Below are 18,406 nucleotides of genomic sequence, written 5' to 3'. Positions count from 1 at the left end.
CTTTGAAATTTTTTTTTTTCAAGATAGATAGCTCTGATTTCAGCTGTGCATGAATAGAAAGTCTAACAGATCTGAATGGGTGTGTGCAGCCGTGTGTACTACATTCCAATAAGTGTATACTCCATCAAGGGCTACATTGATGGAGCCATGTTTCTTCTCTTGATACTTGATTGTTCCATCTTAGTTTCAGTTTTAATATAGCTTATGCAAATCAAATTTCTCTTCTTCTTTTGGTTCTAAAAAAAAATACAAATAAATAAATAAATAAATCTCAAAATGAGTTCAGATCTGAATTGCATTCATCAATCAGACCTGCACTCATCCAAAAAGATTTTGGTTGCATTGCTGTATTTTGTTTTAGTTTTCTTCCTTTAAAAAAAAAAAAAAAAAAAAGAAGGAAAGAAAAGAAAAATAGAAAAAGAAAAGAAAAAGAAAATAAGATCCCAGCATCCACACCATGGTGAATACAGGTCTGATTTCAGATTATTTTTTTCTACTGATTGATTTCGGTTTTGTGCAGATCTGTATACAGCATGTTTCATTGCTAATATCAGTAGGTTATCCTACTGAATTGCTCAGTTTTAGTATGGCTACTCCATCTGGTGTTTGGTGATGCATAGCTCATCAAAACAGTGGGCTCAGATCTAATATTTAGTAGCCTTCCAATATGGAAATCAGACCTGAGCACAACTGTACTGTTATCAGCAGCTGCTATTATATTTATTGTTGTTCTCAGTGGCTTCTGAGATTTCAGAGCTGATCTCAATTTTGTGTAGAACTGATGTCTGAATTGCTATCAATCCTTTGTACATTGACTTCAGTTTAGTGTATTGACCTTCAGTAGCACAGAAGAGCCTTTTAATATGAAACTCAGACCTGAACACAATCACTGCTGATCCGCACTTGGCTGTCCTCAGTAGCTGCTAAGATTTCATAACTGTATATTACTGTTCTCAGTAGCTACTGAGATTTCAGCTCTCAGCAGTTTAGATCTGTGTAATTAAATCCCGTCCCTGATTTCAGCAATATAAAGAAGAGGAATTTGTAAACTGTTGTTCTACTCAGAGATTACTGAATTCAGACCTGTTTGTAAATTGCTACTGAATTCTGTATATTGAATAAAATGTTGATATGCTTTTAGTTAGCTGCATTTATTTATTTTAGGATGTAGGTTTGTATATTCCAATACTTCACTTTACATTTTCAGTTGTAATAGGATTAGTTATTTATTTTCTTTTGTGAATATTGGCCTTTTTATTGCTTTGACCTTTACAGTTTATGACAAGCAGACCTGAACTAGAAGAGATCCTTTACGACCCGGAGATTGAACGGACTCTCCGTGTCCGTTTGAGAGCTGCTAAGCAAGTCAGACAAGAAGCACAAGAAATGGCTGAACAAAGAACTATGATGGATTATGCCAAGCCTACCCTCACCGGGACTGTCTCCAGCATTATCAGGCCAACTATTGCTGCCAATAACTTCGAAATTAAACCGGCCATAATCCAAATGATACAAAATACGGTTCAGTTTTGTGGTATGGCCCATGAGGATCCGAATGCCCATATTGCTAACTTCTTGGAAATCTGTGACACCTTCAAACACAATGGGGTAAGTGATGATGCCATCCGGCTGAGGTTATTCCCATTTTCTTTGAAGGATAAAGCCAAAGCTTGGTTGAACTCATTACCGGCAGGATCTATAGCCACATGGGACGAAATGGCCAGCCGTTTTCTCTCTAAATATTTTCCCCCTTCTAAAACTGCTAAAATGAGGAATGACATCACTACTTTTTTCCAGCAAGAGGGGGAATCTCTCTATGAGTCCTGGGAACGTTACAAGGAGCTACTAAGGAGGGTTCCTCACCATGGCCTTCCGATTTGGCTGCAGGTGCAAACATTTTATAATGGTCTGACCGATTCAAACAAGACCATCTTAGATGCAGCAGCTGGGGGCTCCATAAACAATAAGACTCCCGAGGTTGCCCATGCACTCATCGAGGAGATGGCAGCCAATAACTACCAATGGCATTCAGAAAGGACACCAGTTAGAAAGCAGCATGGCCTTCATAATGTGGATACATACACAGCTCTCTCTGCACAAATAGGAGCACTTAGCAAAAAATTTGATGAGATGCAGATGGCAGCTATGCATATACAGTATGATAAGTGTGGGGGAGGCCATGATAGCACTGAATTCCAAGTTGGCAGTCAGACTTTTCAGTCCACAGAACAAGTAGACTTTGTTGGCAACTTTACAAGACAGCCAGGAAATCAGTACCATCATGCCCATAACCCCGGATGGAGAGGCCACCTGAATCAGCATGCACCTAAGCCTTTCCACCAAAACTTCTATCAGCCGGAACCAAAATCTAACTTGGAGGAGCTGATGACCAAGTTCATAGCTAGTGCGGAAAATAGATTTCAGAAAAATGAAACATCGATAAGGAACTTGGAAACTCAGGTTGGGCAGCTGGCACAGATGATTTCAGAAAGGGCTCCGGGTACCTTACCTAGTAACACCATGGTAAACCCAAGGGAACAAGAGGCTGTTGGGAGAATTCCCAATTCAGATACTTAGTCATAAACTGTCTTACTTGCTTTTTGTTTTTATTTTTCATAGCATTTAAGTTTAGTTAGTTTTTCTTAGAATTTAATTGAATAAAGATACTGATCTCCTCTTCTAGTTTGCAAGTGATTTCTAGCAGAAGAAGTTTTCCACCGACAACATATTGCAGAATTTAAGAATGATCTTCAGGGAAGTCCTCTAAATACCTCCTATTACTTGATGATGCTCTTGCTAGTTTTATTGTTACTGCCTAACACTACGAACATTGAGGACAATGTTCATCTTAAGTGTGGGGGAGTGAGCCCGAGGCTAGGGTATGGGGGCTGAAACCATGCACCCCAACACACATATGCAGGCAATGACATAACCAAAAAAAAAAAAAAAAAAAAAAAAAAAAAAAAAAGACTGGAACCCCTCAAGTTCATTACTATTTATTTGATGATTTTTTAAGAAGGAATTCAATGAGTTGAGGGAGACTAATGTACTTATTAAGTTTTTATTCTTGTGAATAACCCAGTTTGATATATGCATGAGAAAAGGAGAGCTGAATATGCCTTTCAGCATGACTAGCCCTAACTTCCTTCATGTGTATGGAAGCCCTTGATTTCATTGTTAATGGTCAAGAAAGCTAGTGCACATCTGAAGTGTTGATTCTTGAGGATTCAATATTTGCAAAGAAAGACAAAAGCCCGAATTGACTCCGCCATTTTGAGCTGAATAGTAAAACTAGCAGCTCAGAACATGAGTCCTATTTACCTACCTCAAGCAAGTGACCAGTGTGAGATGGAGCATAAGATGCACTCACACCAAAAAAAAAAAAAAGAAAAAAAAAAAAAAAAAAAAAAAAAAAAAAAAAAGAGAGAAAAGTGTGAGATGGAGCATAAAATGCACTCACACCGAAAAGAAAAAAAAGAAAAAAAAAAAAAAAAAAAAAAAAAAGGTGAGATGGAGCATAAAATGCACTCACCCTTAGAAATAAGTAATTTTGGTGACAACCGAGGTTCAAAGGGGCACTCTAAAGTTGAACTCTCATTGAGATTTAGTTACAGATGTGAAACTCAGTGAAATTTGATTATTAACCTTGACAATTAAAGAGCTGATTTATATATGAATTAGGAGTGAAGGCTAGACTATGATGAAATTCATATTCTCCTTTCCTCGGATCTGATACATATCTTAAATGGTAATTTACAAGAATAAGAGTTAAGCACTTACAAAAGTTCCCCGACTACTCAATGCATTTCTATCTAAAAAAGTTCACCAGGTAAATAGTGAGAACAGAAGGGGGGAATGTTAAGTTTATGGCTGATGTCTTTGCTTGAGGACAAGCAAAAGCTTAAGTGTGGGGGTATTTGATGAACTTACAATTTATCTATAATTTTTGAGGACTTTAGCATGGATTTTTATGCCGGTTTTATTAATTTTTGCCTTAATTTAGCTTAATGCTAAGAATAGGTTCAGGGATAATCAATCCAAGAGAATGAAGGAAAAAGGCAAGAAAAGAAGGTTCAAAAAGACCAATTTCAGTCCAGCCCGGTCGTGGAAGCAAGAGAGAGCACTTCGGCCCAAAAAGAGCAAGTGAATTCCTTGAGAAAACCCCAGAAAATAAAGCCTAGCTATGAGGAGAATTCGGCCCAGCAAGGAAGGCCCATTTTTAGCCCAAATAACAGCCTAGAGTGTAGCCCACATGAGCTCAAAAGCAAGCTAAGTTGTAGCCCAAATAGCAGCCCAAAGGGAGCTAGGGGCGGCAACTTCTACGAGTTTCTTGAAGAGAAGGAGGGAGCACTCTAGAAGGTTCATGAGGGGTGTAATACACCCCATTCTAGAGGCTTCAAGAAGGGGCAAGAGCCCCTTGAAAAACTATATAAGGAGGCCTCTAGGAGGGGAGAAAGGGGTTCAATTGCTTGAGAGAAAGGCTCTCCCACTCTTAGAGGTTCAGCCACCTTGAGAGAAGAGAAGAGAAGAAGGCCAGGCGCAAGGAAGAAGAAGAAGAAGGGCTGAAGGAAGTTCAAGACAAGCAAGCTAGAAGAAGAAGGTGAGTTCGAATTGAGGGATTGTGATTCAAAGATTTTTTGTAATAAATCATTTGTAGTTTCATTCTCTTTTGATTTGAATTCAGTTTCTTAGTTATATGTTCTTTCTTCTTTCTCCTTGTTTCCATTCTTCCTTGATGTATTTCAGCTTGTAAAATTTCAGTTCAGCAATCTAATTCTTTTTGATTCATTCAAATGATCATGCATTGTACTTGAAGTTTCTTGAATAAGGGTGTGATTGCAGATCAATTCGGCCAACTAACCTTCAAAACTCAGATCTGAATTCTCAGATCTGAGATTGCAAGATCTGAATTGCTTGAAAGAGAATTCAGATCTGCAAATTTCAGATTGGGCGAATTAATCTACAGCTTGGAATTCCTAGAGTGCTTGAGAGAGACTTTAGGAATTCAGATCTACTATTCAAGAACTGAATTGAGTGCAAGGTTAGATATAACTTGCACAATTCAGTTGGTGATCAATTCAGATTTGAATTGATGCCTTAGAAGTGTTTGAAGAAATGCATGCATGGGGATTAGATTCTTGCTAGAGATAGAAGAACCGTCACTCATGCATAGGATGAACATGCGCTTGAGAGAGGCTGTTCATGACCTTGGGGTTTCACCAAACCAAGGCTCAATCATGATTCATTCGAATGATCCAAATTGATAGATTGCTGAATTCTGAGATTGACATTTACTGCTTACTCTTCTAACCTGAATTGAAGGCAATTGGACCAATGATTTAGATAGATTTTAATTTAGGATTTCTTAGCTTTCATTAGAGTTTTGATTTATTTGTTGATCAGATAAGAAATGTTCAATTTAGTATTGGTAATTGTTTCCTAAATCCTCGTGGGAACGATACTTCACTCACTACTTTATTACTTGAACGGATAGTGCACTTGCTAGTGTCACAATGAGCCACTCTCTCCAAGAAAGGAAATGTTCCTTTCAGGCACGGAGTCACTCTCTCCAAGAAGATGTCTCCCAAGACTTCTGAGGAGATTGATGGCATGAAAGACATTCCCTATGCCTCTGCCATGGGGAGTATCATGTATGCCATGTTGTGCACTCGTCCTGACATAGCTCAGGCAGTGAGTGTAGTAAGTAGATTTCAGGCCAACCCAGGACAGGAGCATTGGACTGCTGTGAAAAACATACTTAAATACCTTCGAAGGACAAAAGAGTTTTGTCTAGTATTCGATGGTAGCTCACTACAGATCCAAGGGTATACAGATGCCGATTTCCAGTCAGACCCAAATGATAGAAAGTCTACATCTGGATATGTTTTCATGATAGGATCGTGTGTTGTTTGCTGGAAAAGCAGCAAACAGGGGTCCACTGCAGACTCCATGACCGAGGCCGAGTACATTGCCGCAAGTGGGGCTGCAAAAGAAGCCGCATGGATGAAGAAGTTCATTCATGAGTTGGGAGTAGTTTCGTCCGACACATCACCCATCCCATTGCTGTGTGACAACAATGGAGCCATTGCTCAGGCTATGGAGCCACGAGCCCACTCGAAGTCGAAGCACATCGAGAGGAAGTACCACGTACTGTGGGAGATTGTTGGTAGAGGGGACGTCCTGATTCAGAAAATAGCGTCAGCAGAAAATGTAGCAGACCCATTGACAAAGCCACTATCACAGAAAGTGTTTGAGAAACACATGGAAAGCATGGGACTCCGGCTACTCCCTGATTGGACCTAAGTGCAAGTGGGAGCTGTTAGAGAGTTTTGTATGCCCTTAGCTTCAATCAAAATTGATGTACTTTATGAGTTTATTGTAAATGAATAAAAGTGCATATTTGATTCATGTTCCCTTGGTATGTTTCTGTGTAATACCCTTAAACTAGATACTTATTGAGGCTCGTGTTAGTTTAGAAAGTTCACAGCCAGTGGGTCAGTCTGGGGAGACCTATCCTGACAAGGCTGACACTGTGGTGCCATCAAGTCAGTTGAGGTGGATTGTCTCAGCTATCGGGGTGAGACCCCAGGCACATACAGTGTGGGATTAAATGAATCTTTGAACTGGACCAGATTTCCAGTATTGCCCTGGACCTTGGAGATTGATGGGCAAAACTGGAAAGTTACACCCGACCCCTAGACTCAATTATGATACTACACTAGCTGTCGGATCGGGGTGTCTTTGATGTACCAATCAGTGAGATCCTTAGCGGGGGTCAAAACATGGGTATGTTGGAACAATCCGAGAATTCATCTGAGTGGGTGATCATAGTGACAAGATCAGCCGTTTGTCGGACAAAGGTAATGATCGGGGATGCACTCTCACTATTGGAAACCAAGACTGCCGGCAGTCAATTTCAACCGTTGAGATTTCTTTTGCAAAGTATATTTTATATGAGATATAAAAGTATATATATTATGGTTTTTAAAATGTTTCCAAAAGTTTTTAATTCCCGGGATCCATATAAGTGGAGAGTGCAACACTATTCCTTGTAGCCGAGGGAGAGGTCCTCTCTTGTCGGGCAGTGTAAGATCATTATGGGCTGAGAGGTTAAGTGTAAGACCATTGAGGATAATACCTGATGGGCTAATCTTGCATCTGCCCACAGTCCCTGGGTGTTACAAGGTGGCTTGGCCCAGGGACCACTTAGGGTAAGTGTTGGGCCCATAGAGCCCATTTGATGGGTTTCAGGGGGTGCACTGTCTTTAATAGTGTATTTGACCAGACCTTGTAACAAAGGCTGGGCCGAACCCATGTGACTGATGTGTAGATCAATGCTTGGGTCCCATGCCATACAAGGAAGCCCAACTGGGCAGCACTTAGGAAGGTTGAGTGAGCACATAAGCTTAATGGGCCTAAAGCCCATTTCGATCTGGGCTATTTATTTATTTAATTAAAGGAGCGAATTCTGAGATGGATTAGAAGATAGGATAGGGTCTTAATCCTATCCACTCAGAGAGTCCAGATCTGAATGTGATTCAGATCTAGAAACCTTCTAATGGGATTAGGATAAAGCTAATCTAATCTACAGATAAGATAAGGGTTTATCCTTATCACTAGAAGAGAAGGCTGATCCAAATATGATTTGGATAAGCACCTCCTAATGGGATTAGGAGCTGATCTTTTAAGTTAACAAAAAGAAGGAGGGGGTGGTAGCCTTGAGAGAGACCAACAAGAAACACATCAGATCCTCTTTAGTGCTGAAATCAAGAAGAGAGAATTCTGTAGCCTGCGAATACTTTCTTGCCGCCTCCCTACTCTTGTCGCCCTGTTTGCCAGTTCGATCTCCAGCTATGGGAGAAGTCAAGATTGGATCTTGACATCAGCTCTTAGAGAAAGGATTGAAAAGGAAGCTGTGCTCACGTTCCTTTCTACTGTTTCTTGCGAAGAACAGAGTTCTTGGGGAAGAACACTACTGATTCTGCTCCATCCTGCATTGCGCCATCTTCAGTGGGAGCAGTCTTTTGATCCTTCTTTGGGTGTGAACACCTTCGTTGGGAGATATTACTTCTCTGTATCAGGTATTATTCTCTCCCATTCCTTTTGGTTCAGATCTGGTTCAGTTTAATTTTCTAGATTTATCCTTGAAAATATGATTTTCTAAATAGGGAATGTGATTACCAGTTGAAGGGAGAGGAAAAAATTTTTGAAATTCGCCCGTTATTCCGCAATCTTTGGGCATCCATGTGATGGATCTCTCATCCTTTCATTCGCCCCATATTTAACTAATTAAATTAGCCTAGTTCAAAATGGGCTTTAGGCCCATTAAGGTCATGTGCTCACTTAGTCTTCCTAACTGCTGCCCAGTTGGGCTTCCTTGTATGGCGTGTGACCCAAACATTGATCTACGCATCACCCACATGGGTTCGGTCCAGCCTTTGTTACAAGGTTTGGCTGAATACACTGTTATGGACAGTGCACCCCCTGAAACCCATCAAATGGGCTCTATGGGCCCAACACTTACCCTAAGTGGTCCCTAGGCCAAGCCACCTTGTAACACCTAGGGACTGTGGGCAGATGCAAGATTAGCCCATTAGGTATTACCCTCTATGGTGTTATACTCAACCTCTCTTCCCTTAATGATTAAACACTGCCCGACAAGAGAGGACCTCTCCCTCGGCTACAAGGAACAGTGTTGCCCTCTCTCCTTGCATGGATCCCGAGAATTAAAACCTTTTGCAAACATTTTGGAAACCATAACATATATATATACTTTTATATCTCATATAAAATATGTTTTGCAAAACAAATCTCAATGATTGAAATCGACTGCTGGCAATCTTGGTTTCCATTAGGGAGAGTGCATCCCCAATCATTACCTTTGTTCGACAAAGGGGCTGATCCTGTCACTATGATCACCCACTTAGATGAATTCATAGACTGCCCCAACATACTTAGGTTTTGACCCCTGCTAAGGATCTCACTGATTGGTACATCAAAGACAGCCCAATCTGACACCTGGTGTAGTATCAAAATCGAGTCTAGGGGTCGGGTGCCACTTTCCAATTTTGCCCATTAATCTCCAATGTCCTGGGCAATACTAGAAATCTGGTCCGGTTCAAAGATTCAAATAATCCTACACAGCAAGTGCCTTGGATCTCACCCTGGAGGCTGAGACAAGCCACCCCAACCGACTTGGTGGCACATCAGTGTTAGCCTTCTCAGGATAGGTCTCCCCAGACCGACCCACTTGCTGTGAACATTCTAAACTAATACGAATCTCATTAAGTGTCCAGTTTAAGGGAATTACACAGAAACACACCAACAGAACATGAATCAAATATGTACTTTATTCATTTACTATAAACTCATAATGTACATCATTCTGATTGAAGCTAAGGGCATACAAAATCTGTCTAACAATCTAATAAAGTCCTATTCCTCCTCTCTGAAACACCGTTAAGTTGTGGTGTAGCAGGAGGAGCCAATTGTGATACTATACCATTGTCCTTTAAGTTAAGCACTCACCAATTTATCCCTGCATGACAGGCTTCCAAGGTCTTTTATGGAGAATTGTTGTGAAAGTCATACTTTCACCGTAGTTAACATTCCTACATCATTCGCAATGAGTAGAATGTCATCTACATACCGAACCAAGAAGGTAACCTTATCTCCACTGTACTTTCTGTAGACACAGGGTTCATCCAGATTCTGCTTGAAGTCAAACGATTTGACAGCAGAGTCAAAACGGATGTTCCAACTTCTAGAATCTTGCTTAAGTCCATAAATGGATCTAAGTTTTCATACCATTTTTCCTGATCTGCAACAATGAAGCCATTGTGGCTACAGCATATAGAAATCTTCAGTAAGATCTCCATTCAAGAATGCAATTTTGACATCCATTTGCCAAATCTCATAATCATGGTATTCTACTACAGCTAGCAGGATCCTAATGGATTTAAGCATGGCCACAGGTGAAAAGGCTTCCTCATAATCGATGTCCTCTTTTTAAGTATACCCTTTCACCACTAGACGAGCTTTGAAGGTCTCAACCCTACCATTAGGGCCCTTCTTCCTCTTGTAAATCCATTTGCATCCGATTGCTTTTACCCCGGAGGGCGGATCTACTAGAGTCCAGACTCCATTGGTCTCCATTGAGTCCATCTTAGCTCTCTTGGCCTCCACTCACTTCTGGTAATCTATGTCCAACATAGCTTTCGTGTAAGTCACGGGATCCTCCTCACTAGTCAAGGTTTTCACCAAGTAACTATCCTGGTCATAACCATAATGGACTGGTGGCCTGGATACCCGAGTGGATCTTCTAGGTTGGTCACTACCTAGAACTTGTGGGACATCTCCCACTACTCCTGAGCTCTACTCATCAAGAACAACTTCCTGATGATGGGTGTCTAGGATATAGTCGGTTTCCAAGAATTGTGCATTTTGATTGTAGAACACTTTTTGCTCACTTGGGTCATAGAAAAGGTAACCTACAGAGCCTTTTGGGTAGCCTACAAATAGGCAATGGCTGGTCTGGGATTCCAACTTGTCTACACTCATTCTTTTAACGTGTGTTGGACAACCCCAAATCTTCAAATGTCTGACACTTGGTATCTTTCTGGTACAAAGTTCATATGGAGTATTCGGAACCGATTTGGTTGGAACTCGATTCAGCACATAAATTGCAGTCTCTAATGTGTAACCCCAAAAGGATGGGATAACTTTGAGTGTATGAGAAGCAACCGGACCATATCCAATAAGGTCCTATTCCTCCTCTCTGAAACACCGTTAAGTTGAGGTGTAGCAGGAGGAGCTAATTGTGATACTATCTCATTTTCTTTTAAGTAGTCCCTGAATTTTTCAGAGAGATACACGCCACCTTGATCTGATCGAAGGGCTTTAATTTTTCTCCCTAACTATTTCTCAACATCCTGTCTAAACTCTTTAATCTTTTCAAAGGATTCAGACTTGTGTCTCATTAGGTACATGTAACCATATCGTGAAAAATCATCTGTGAAGGTGATGAAATACACGTATGGATTCCATGTCCTAACATTCAGGGGACCACATACATCAGTATGTATTAGGTCAAGTGTGCCTGTACATACATCAGGGGACCACATACATCAGTATGTATTAGGTGGGAAGATGTTCTACAGTTAGAAAATCCAAAGGACCATCCTTTACCAACCTTGTGATTCAGTTAACACCGATGTGGCAAAGTCGGTAATGCCATAGACATGTGGGATTAACTGTATTACGGGATCTCTTTTTGGGGATTTCAGCCGACATAGTTTCGGTTATGTTAGTTTCTAGAGAAGGATGTAGAACATAGACCGTTTTGCAGTTCCCCGTACGCGATGAATCTGTTATTTCTTTGAATAGTAATCATATTACTAAGAAAGACAGAATAACCATCTACACTAGGTTTTGAGACAAAAATCAAAATTCTCTTTAAATTTTGTACATAAAGACAATCTCTCAGTACAATAGTTCCTTCTCTAAAAGGTAACTCCACAGTTCCTATGGCCGCAGCTGCAACAGTTGCAGTAGTCCCTAAGTAGAGTTTGTCTTCTCCTTCACTCAGCCTTCTGCTTACCTTGAACCCCTACAGTGAGTTACACACATGAGTTGAAGCCCCAGAGTCAATACACCAGGATGCAAAAACTACCAACAGATTGGTTTCTATAACACAAGTTTCAAAATTACCTTTCTTGGATTCTAGGTGGGTAGGACAGTTTCTTTTCCAGTGGCCGATCTTCTTGCAGAAGTTACAGGCATCTGATGCTTTGTCTTTCTTCTGCTTCTTGCGCTTAGTAGCTTTCTTCTGAAGCTTCTTTGCCTTCCTCTTTCTCTTGCCTATCTTTCTAGCTTCAACAAGCATAGCTACAGGCTCATCCTTTCTAATTAGTTCTTCAGCTCTTTGCAACATATCACTGAGCTCTTGCAAGCTGACATTCAGCATGTTCGTGTTATAATTCATGATGAACGGATTGAAGGAAAGAGGCAAAGAATTAAGGATAACATCTATCTTGGTCGCAAGGTCCAGCCCGGTTCCAAGAGCCTCAAGTTCGTTGATGTATCCCATCAGCCGAAGACAATGGTCGTGAACTTGTTGGCCCTTGGTCATTTGTGCGGTCATGAACTATTTCAAGACCTTCTATCGAATAGAACTATTCTGCTCTTCATACATCATCCTGAGACTGTCCAACATGTCATTGGCAAGTTCGATCTGATCGAACTGCCTCTGTACTGGGTTATCCGGGGAGGCAATGATGTAACACCAGGCAAAGGAGTTTTTCTCCTCCCATTCCTGATAATCTCTCCTTCAGGCCTCAAAAGCCCTATCACCCGGACGTTCCAAGGCAGGATTCTTTGCCACTTTGCCTAGCTTTTCAGAAGCTAGGACCAGCATAAGGTTCTTGTACCAGTCAGCATAGTTTGGGCCCTTTAACTTGTTGTCATCGAGCAATTTTGCAAATGATCCGTTTGCCATTTTCCGATAAAAGAGCAAACATCAGTCCACAACCATATTTGATTCATGTTCATTTCATAGATATGGATTTTAATCTACGTTCCATTTCCATTTATTCATCTCTGAGGTTTCCCTCCTTTCTCAGTGACAGAGACTACGGGTTATCTTTGGAAATGTGAGAAATCACATAGGGAGCATGGAGCCAACTGTTTCAGTTGCATAACCCCACCACCTTTCTGTTTATGATCATATCCACTCATCATATGAGTTTTCCCTTTGGCCTCTATCAGAAAAGGTTCAGAGCCGTTTTCAGGGTAAACCTTTTTGTCCAATGAGTGCTTACCCATCATATTCGTGAACGCCAAGGTACCATGAGAGAGTTCCCATTTTCTGGTGAAGCCCCTCCCACATCGGTCTATGATGCCCCTATCATCTTATGAAACACTTAGACAAGCCCAATAGCAAATGGATAACCCATTTTCTGGTGCGTTTCCTCATTATTGAAGAGCCCATTCTCATGCTAATGATGGAAGGCCTTTAGAGAGTTCATCATATGAATCTCCCTATCACATGTACTCATATAAGCTGGAGGGAACAGTTAATTATGCCCTAGTTCTAATTTTAGGTCAAAACAAAGTGGCTCCCACTGACTTTCATAAAGCCAGATTTCGGTGGGCCTAAATCGGTTAGGGTTCCACACGTGACCTCTTGATGAGGGACACCATGGCAATGATGTGCATTCAGCCATGGTGTGCGCAAGAGCCACTGTCGATTGAGCATGGGCCAAGCATTTATGGCCCATGTACGTAGCACATCACACATCCATACATCTTATGCAGGGATAAATTGATCCAATCAATTAATCATCTGTAAGGCCCATTTGAAGCCCATTTTAAATCCATAATATTAACCATTAATATTATCTAGGTATATGTGTCGAATGGTTTAGCCCATATAGCTTTATGTGTTAAGTGCTTTTAGCAGTTTTAACTATTTAAAACTGGGCCTTTACAGGTTGGGCCGAATTAACCATTTAATTAAATATCAATCCTCAGGTCCATTAGTGGAAAAAATAGGGCTGACTTTCAGCATTGATTAAACTCTAGATTCGGTTTAAACAGTTTGAACCAATCTTGGTTCGAATGGGTCTAGGGTTTGATTTTTAATTAAATCTTTAATTCAAGAAAATAATCTGAAATTAAATACTGATAAATTAAAATCAAGAATTAGTCAAACAGGGTTATTCGTACAATTCATCCTGCAAAACAGAGGTTAGACCATAGTTTGCAGTTTCATAAACTACAAATCGCAGATTGTAATTCTCCCATTTGCGAAATCTCCTTCTCTACGAAATCGCCTTTTCTGTGCTGCCATCTTCGATCCAAAAATAAAAATAAATAGAAATCCTATTTCTATTAATGATTACATCAAATCGAATACCTATACATTTAGTCTAAAAAAATAAAAAAAAATTTATAGACCAAATGTAACAAAATAATCTAAAATCTGCAAAATCGCAGGTTCCCTACATAAATCAAGATTTCAATTTTCTCTTGTACGAATAGCCCATACATCAAGAAAATCATGAAGAACAGTTCTAAATAATAATCAGATTTATATAAAATTAATTTCAGATTATTCGCCCATTAATTTTGGGAACAAATTTCCCAAAACCCTTATCTGCGCAAATCGGGTAGAACGCCTTCTGCCCATTTGTACAGGTTCAGATTTGAAACAAATTGCTTCAAGATTTGAACCATGGCTCTGATACCACTGAAAGGATGAGAGATCCATCATATGGATGCCCAAAGATTGCAGAATAAGGGGGCAAATTTCAAAAATTTTTCTCTCCCTTCAACTAGGAATTGCATTCCCTATTTAGAAATTCATATTTCAAGATCATTCTTGAACCATAAACTGAATCAGATCTGAACCAAAAGAAGTAGGAGAGAATCATACCTGATATGGAGAAATAGTATCCCCCAATGAAGGTGTTCACGCCCAAGGAAGGATCCAAAGACTGCTCCCACTGAAGATGGCGCAGGGCAGGATGGAGCAGATTCAGCAGTGTTCTTCTCCAAGAACTCGTCCTTCGTAAGAAACAGCAGATCCTAAAAGGTTGGAGTGAGTGAAGTAAAAGATTCTCTTTGAAAGACAAAGAGAGGCATCGGGAGTGAGTGAAGTCAAAGATCTTAGAAAATGAGAGGGTTGTGGATACTCGAGAGTATCAGTAGCAAATGCTTAGGATCGAATGAATTCTAATGTGAGGAGGATTTCTATTTATGAAGGAGGTCCCCAGATCCTAAAAGGTTGGAGATTAAGATATTTTCTCCGTATCAGGCAAGGGAATATTTGATTCGCTGTTAATCATTGGGTGCACTATTGAGGTATCACCACATATTTCATGAGGATCTTCTCAAGGATTAGCTTTCCTTATCCTTGAGATTCCTTATTAGTCATGTGTGCTACTACCTTTTTGCGCGTCATAACTAATCCTATGTGGCAATGGTGATATCATCATTCGATGGTTGGTATTTCGTCAATTCTATGTAGCGGCTTGCAAGTCCTTTTCCATCTTGGATTCTGTTAGTTTTGTATGCCCTTAGCTTCAATCGAAATGATGTACTTTATGAGTTTATTGTAAATGAATAAAAGTGCATATTTGATTCATGTTCCCTTGGTATGTTTCTGTGTAATACCCTTAAACTAGACACTTAATGAGACTCGTGTTAGTTTAGAATGTTCACAGACAGTGGGTCAGTCTGGGGAGACCTATCCTAACAAGGCTGACACTGGAAAGTTGCCGCGGGGGTCAAAACCTGGATATGTTGGAATAGTCTAAGAATTCATCTGAGTGGGTGATCATAGTGACAGGATCAGCCCCTTTGTCAAACAAAGGTAATGATCGGGGATGCACTCTCACTGATGGAAACCAAGACTGCTGGCAGCCGATTTCAATCGTTGAGATTTGTTTTACAAAATATATTTTATATGAGATATAAAAGTATATAAATTATGGTTTCAAAATGGTTTGCAAAAGGTTTTAATTCCCGGGATCCATATAAGTAGAGAGTGTAACACTGTTCCTTGCAGCCAAGGGAGAGGTCCTCTCTTGTCGGACAGTGTATGATCATTATGGGCTGAGAGGTTAAGTGTAAGACCATTGAGGCTAATACTTGATGGGCTAATCTTGCATCTGCCCACAGTCCCTGGGTGTTACAAGGTGGCTTGGTCCAGGGACCACTTAGGGTAAGTGTTGGGCCCATAGAGCCCATCTGATGGGTTTCAGAGGGTGCACTGTCCATAACAGTCCTTGTAACAAAGGCTGGGCCGAACCCATGTGGCTGATGTGTAAATCAATGCTTGGGTCCCATGCCATACAAGGAAGCCCAACTGGGCAGCAATTTGGAAGGCTAAATGAATACATAACATTAAATGGGCCTTAAGCCCATTTCGAACTGGGCTAATTTGATTAGTCACTTAAGGGGTGAATTCTGAGATGGATCAACTGATAGGATTGGAACCACACCCATCCACTTAGAGAGTCCAAGATCTAAATAAGATTTAGATCTGGAAACTTTCTAATTAGATTAGGAGATGGCTGATCTAATCTGCAGATAAGATAAGGGTTATCCCTTATCTTAAAGGGATTTCTAATCCATATATGATTTGGGTTAGCAACTCCTAATGGGATTAGGATTGATCCCTTTACGTTAATAAAAGGAAGAGGGGGTGGCAGCCTTTAGACATCACAAGCAAGCAATACATAGTCTTGTCTTCAGAGCTGAAATCACAGAAGAGAGAATCGACACCCTACAAATACTCTCTTGCCGCCTCCTTCCTGCAGTCGCCGCCTACAGAAGTTTGATCTCCAATTCTTGGGAGAAATCAAGATTGGATCTTGATTCCAATGTTTTGGAGAAAAGATTGGTGGGAGTTGTATTCACAAGCTATCCAGGTGATTCTTGAGAAGGATCAAGTTCTTTTGGAAGAACACTACTGATTCTGCTCCACCCTGCACTGCGCCATCTTCAGTGGGAGCAGATTTTGGATCATTTCTTGGGCGTGAACACCTCCATTGGGAGATACTACTTCTCTATATCAGGTATTATCTCTACCTACTCCTTTTGGTTCAGATCTGGTTCAGTTTATGGTTCAAGAATGATCATTGAAAATATGATTTTCTAAATGGTTATGTAGAACCCAAAAATTGAAATCAAATGACACCAAGATAACCCAAACATGACACCATTTACCCCTTCACCTTAACACCCGAAGCCAAAACCGATTTTGATCGTCCAATTAGAGAACCGATTCTGACCATTCGATTAGAGTCAATTTGAAGTTGAACCTCATTTCGCATCAAATGAGAAATCCAAGACCATAGGTACATAGAGCCCATAAAATCCAAATCCGACAACACCAAGATCACCCAAATCTAACACCATTTTTTCTTCATCTTAACATTCAAAGCCAAAACCGATTATGATCATCCGATCAGAGTCATTTTGATCTTGAACCCCATTCCACATCAAAACATAAATGAAAAACCATAGGTATGTAGATAACAAAAATCCAAATCAAATGACACCAAGATCACCAAAATCCAACACCGTTTACCCCTTCATCGTAAGACCCAAAGACATCCTAAGATCCGAAGTCAGAACTGATTTTGTATTAGATAGTGTATGCCCTTATCTCCAATTAGATTGATGTACTTATTGTCATTTATTGTAAATGAATAAAAATGCATAATTGATTCATGTGATTTGTTGTGTTTCTATGTAATACCAATAAATTGGACACCTATGAGACTTGTTTTAGTATATAATCTTCACATCCATTGGATAGATCTGGGGAAATTTATCCTACTAAGGCTGACACTGATGTGCTGCCAAGTTGGTTGGGGTGGCTTGTCTTAGCTGCCAGGGTGAGACCTGAGGTACATCCAATGTGAGTTTTCATGAAACCTTGAACCGGACCAAATTCCAGTATTGCCCTGGACCTTGGAGATTGATGGGAAAAACTAGAATGTTACACCTGACCCTTAGACTCGATTATGGAACTGCACTAGGTGTCGGATTGGGATGTCTCTGATATGCCAATCAGTGAGATCCTTAGAGGGGATAAAAACCTGGGTATGTTGGGACAATCCGACAATTCACCTGAGTGGGTGATCATAATGACAGGATCAGCCCCTTTGTTGGACAAAGTGAATGATCAGGGAATGCACTCTCTCTGATGGAACTGCCAATAGTGGATTTCAAATGTGATTGAAATTTGGTTTTGCAAAAAATATTTATATAAAGATATACTTATATATTATGGTTTCAAATTATTTGCAAAAGGTTTTAATTCCCGGGATCCATGTGAGTAGAGAGTGCAGCACTATACCTTACAACCAAGGGAGAGGTCCTTTCTTGTCAAGCAGTGTTTGATCATTAAGGGCTGAGAGGTTAAGTGTAAGACCATTGAGGGTAGTACCTTATGGGATAATCTTGCATTTTCCCATAGTTCATGGGTTTTCATACAGTGTCTGGACCAAAGGAACATTTAGTTTAAATTTGAGCCCATTAAGAGCCTATGGTGATGGACTCAAGGGTTCACTGTATCATATAGTGAATTCGGCCAGGCCTTGTAATAGAGGCTGGGTTAAACCCATGTGGTTGATGTGTTGATGAGAATAGAAAATATCATATTTTTCTCCCTTAATGATTAGTCTTTTATAATTATTTAGTGAAGGGACGAGAGATCCATCGTATGGATGCCTGAATCTTATAGAATAAAATGGGCAAATTTTAAAAAAATTCTCTCCTACCTACTGGGATTCGTATTCCCCATTTTAGAAAAATCATATTTTTTAAGGATCAATCTTGAACCAAGAACCAAACTAGATATGAACAAAAGCATTAGGGGAGGGATATACTTGAT

General features: G+C 40.3%; 1 non-coding gene across 1 annotated transcript; it reads right to left on the bottom strand.

Moving 5' to 3' along the window:
- Positions 1-1,764: 1,764 nt before the first annotated feature.
- Positions 1,765-1,871, bottom strand: LOC148861095 (small nucleolar RNA R71). Its single transcript, XR_016095312.1, has one exon. It is a non-coding gene; the product is annotated as a small nucleolar RNA R71 (small nucleolar RNA).
- Between the last annotated feature and the right edge of the window lie 16,535 nt (positions 1,872-18,406).

This window comes from Nelumbo lutea, chromosome 4 (genome assembly GCF_056320005.1).
Source record: "Nelumbo lutea isolate HS-2025 chromosome 4, American lotus-T2T, whole genome shotgun sequence".
Classification (NCBI taxonomy): domain Eukaryota; kingdom Viridiplantae; phylum Streptophyta; class Magnoliopsida; order Proteales; family Nelumbonaceae; genus Nelumbo; species Nelumbo lutea.
The sequence above is the reverse complement of the archived record's forward strand: the minus strand, read 5'-3'. Positions and strand labels throughout refer to the sequence as shown.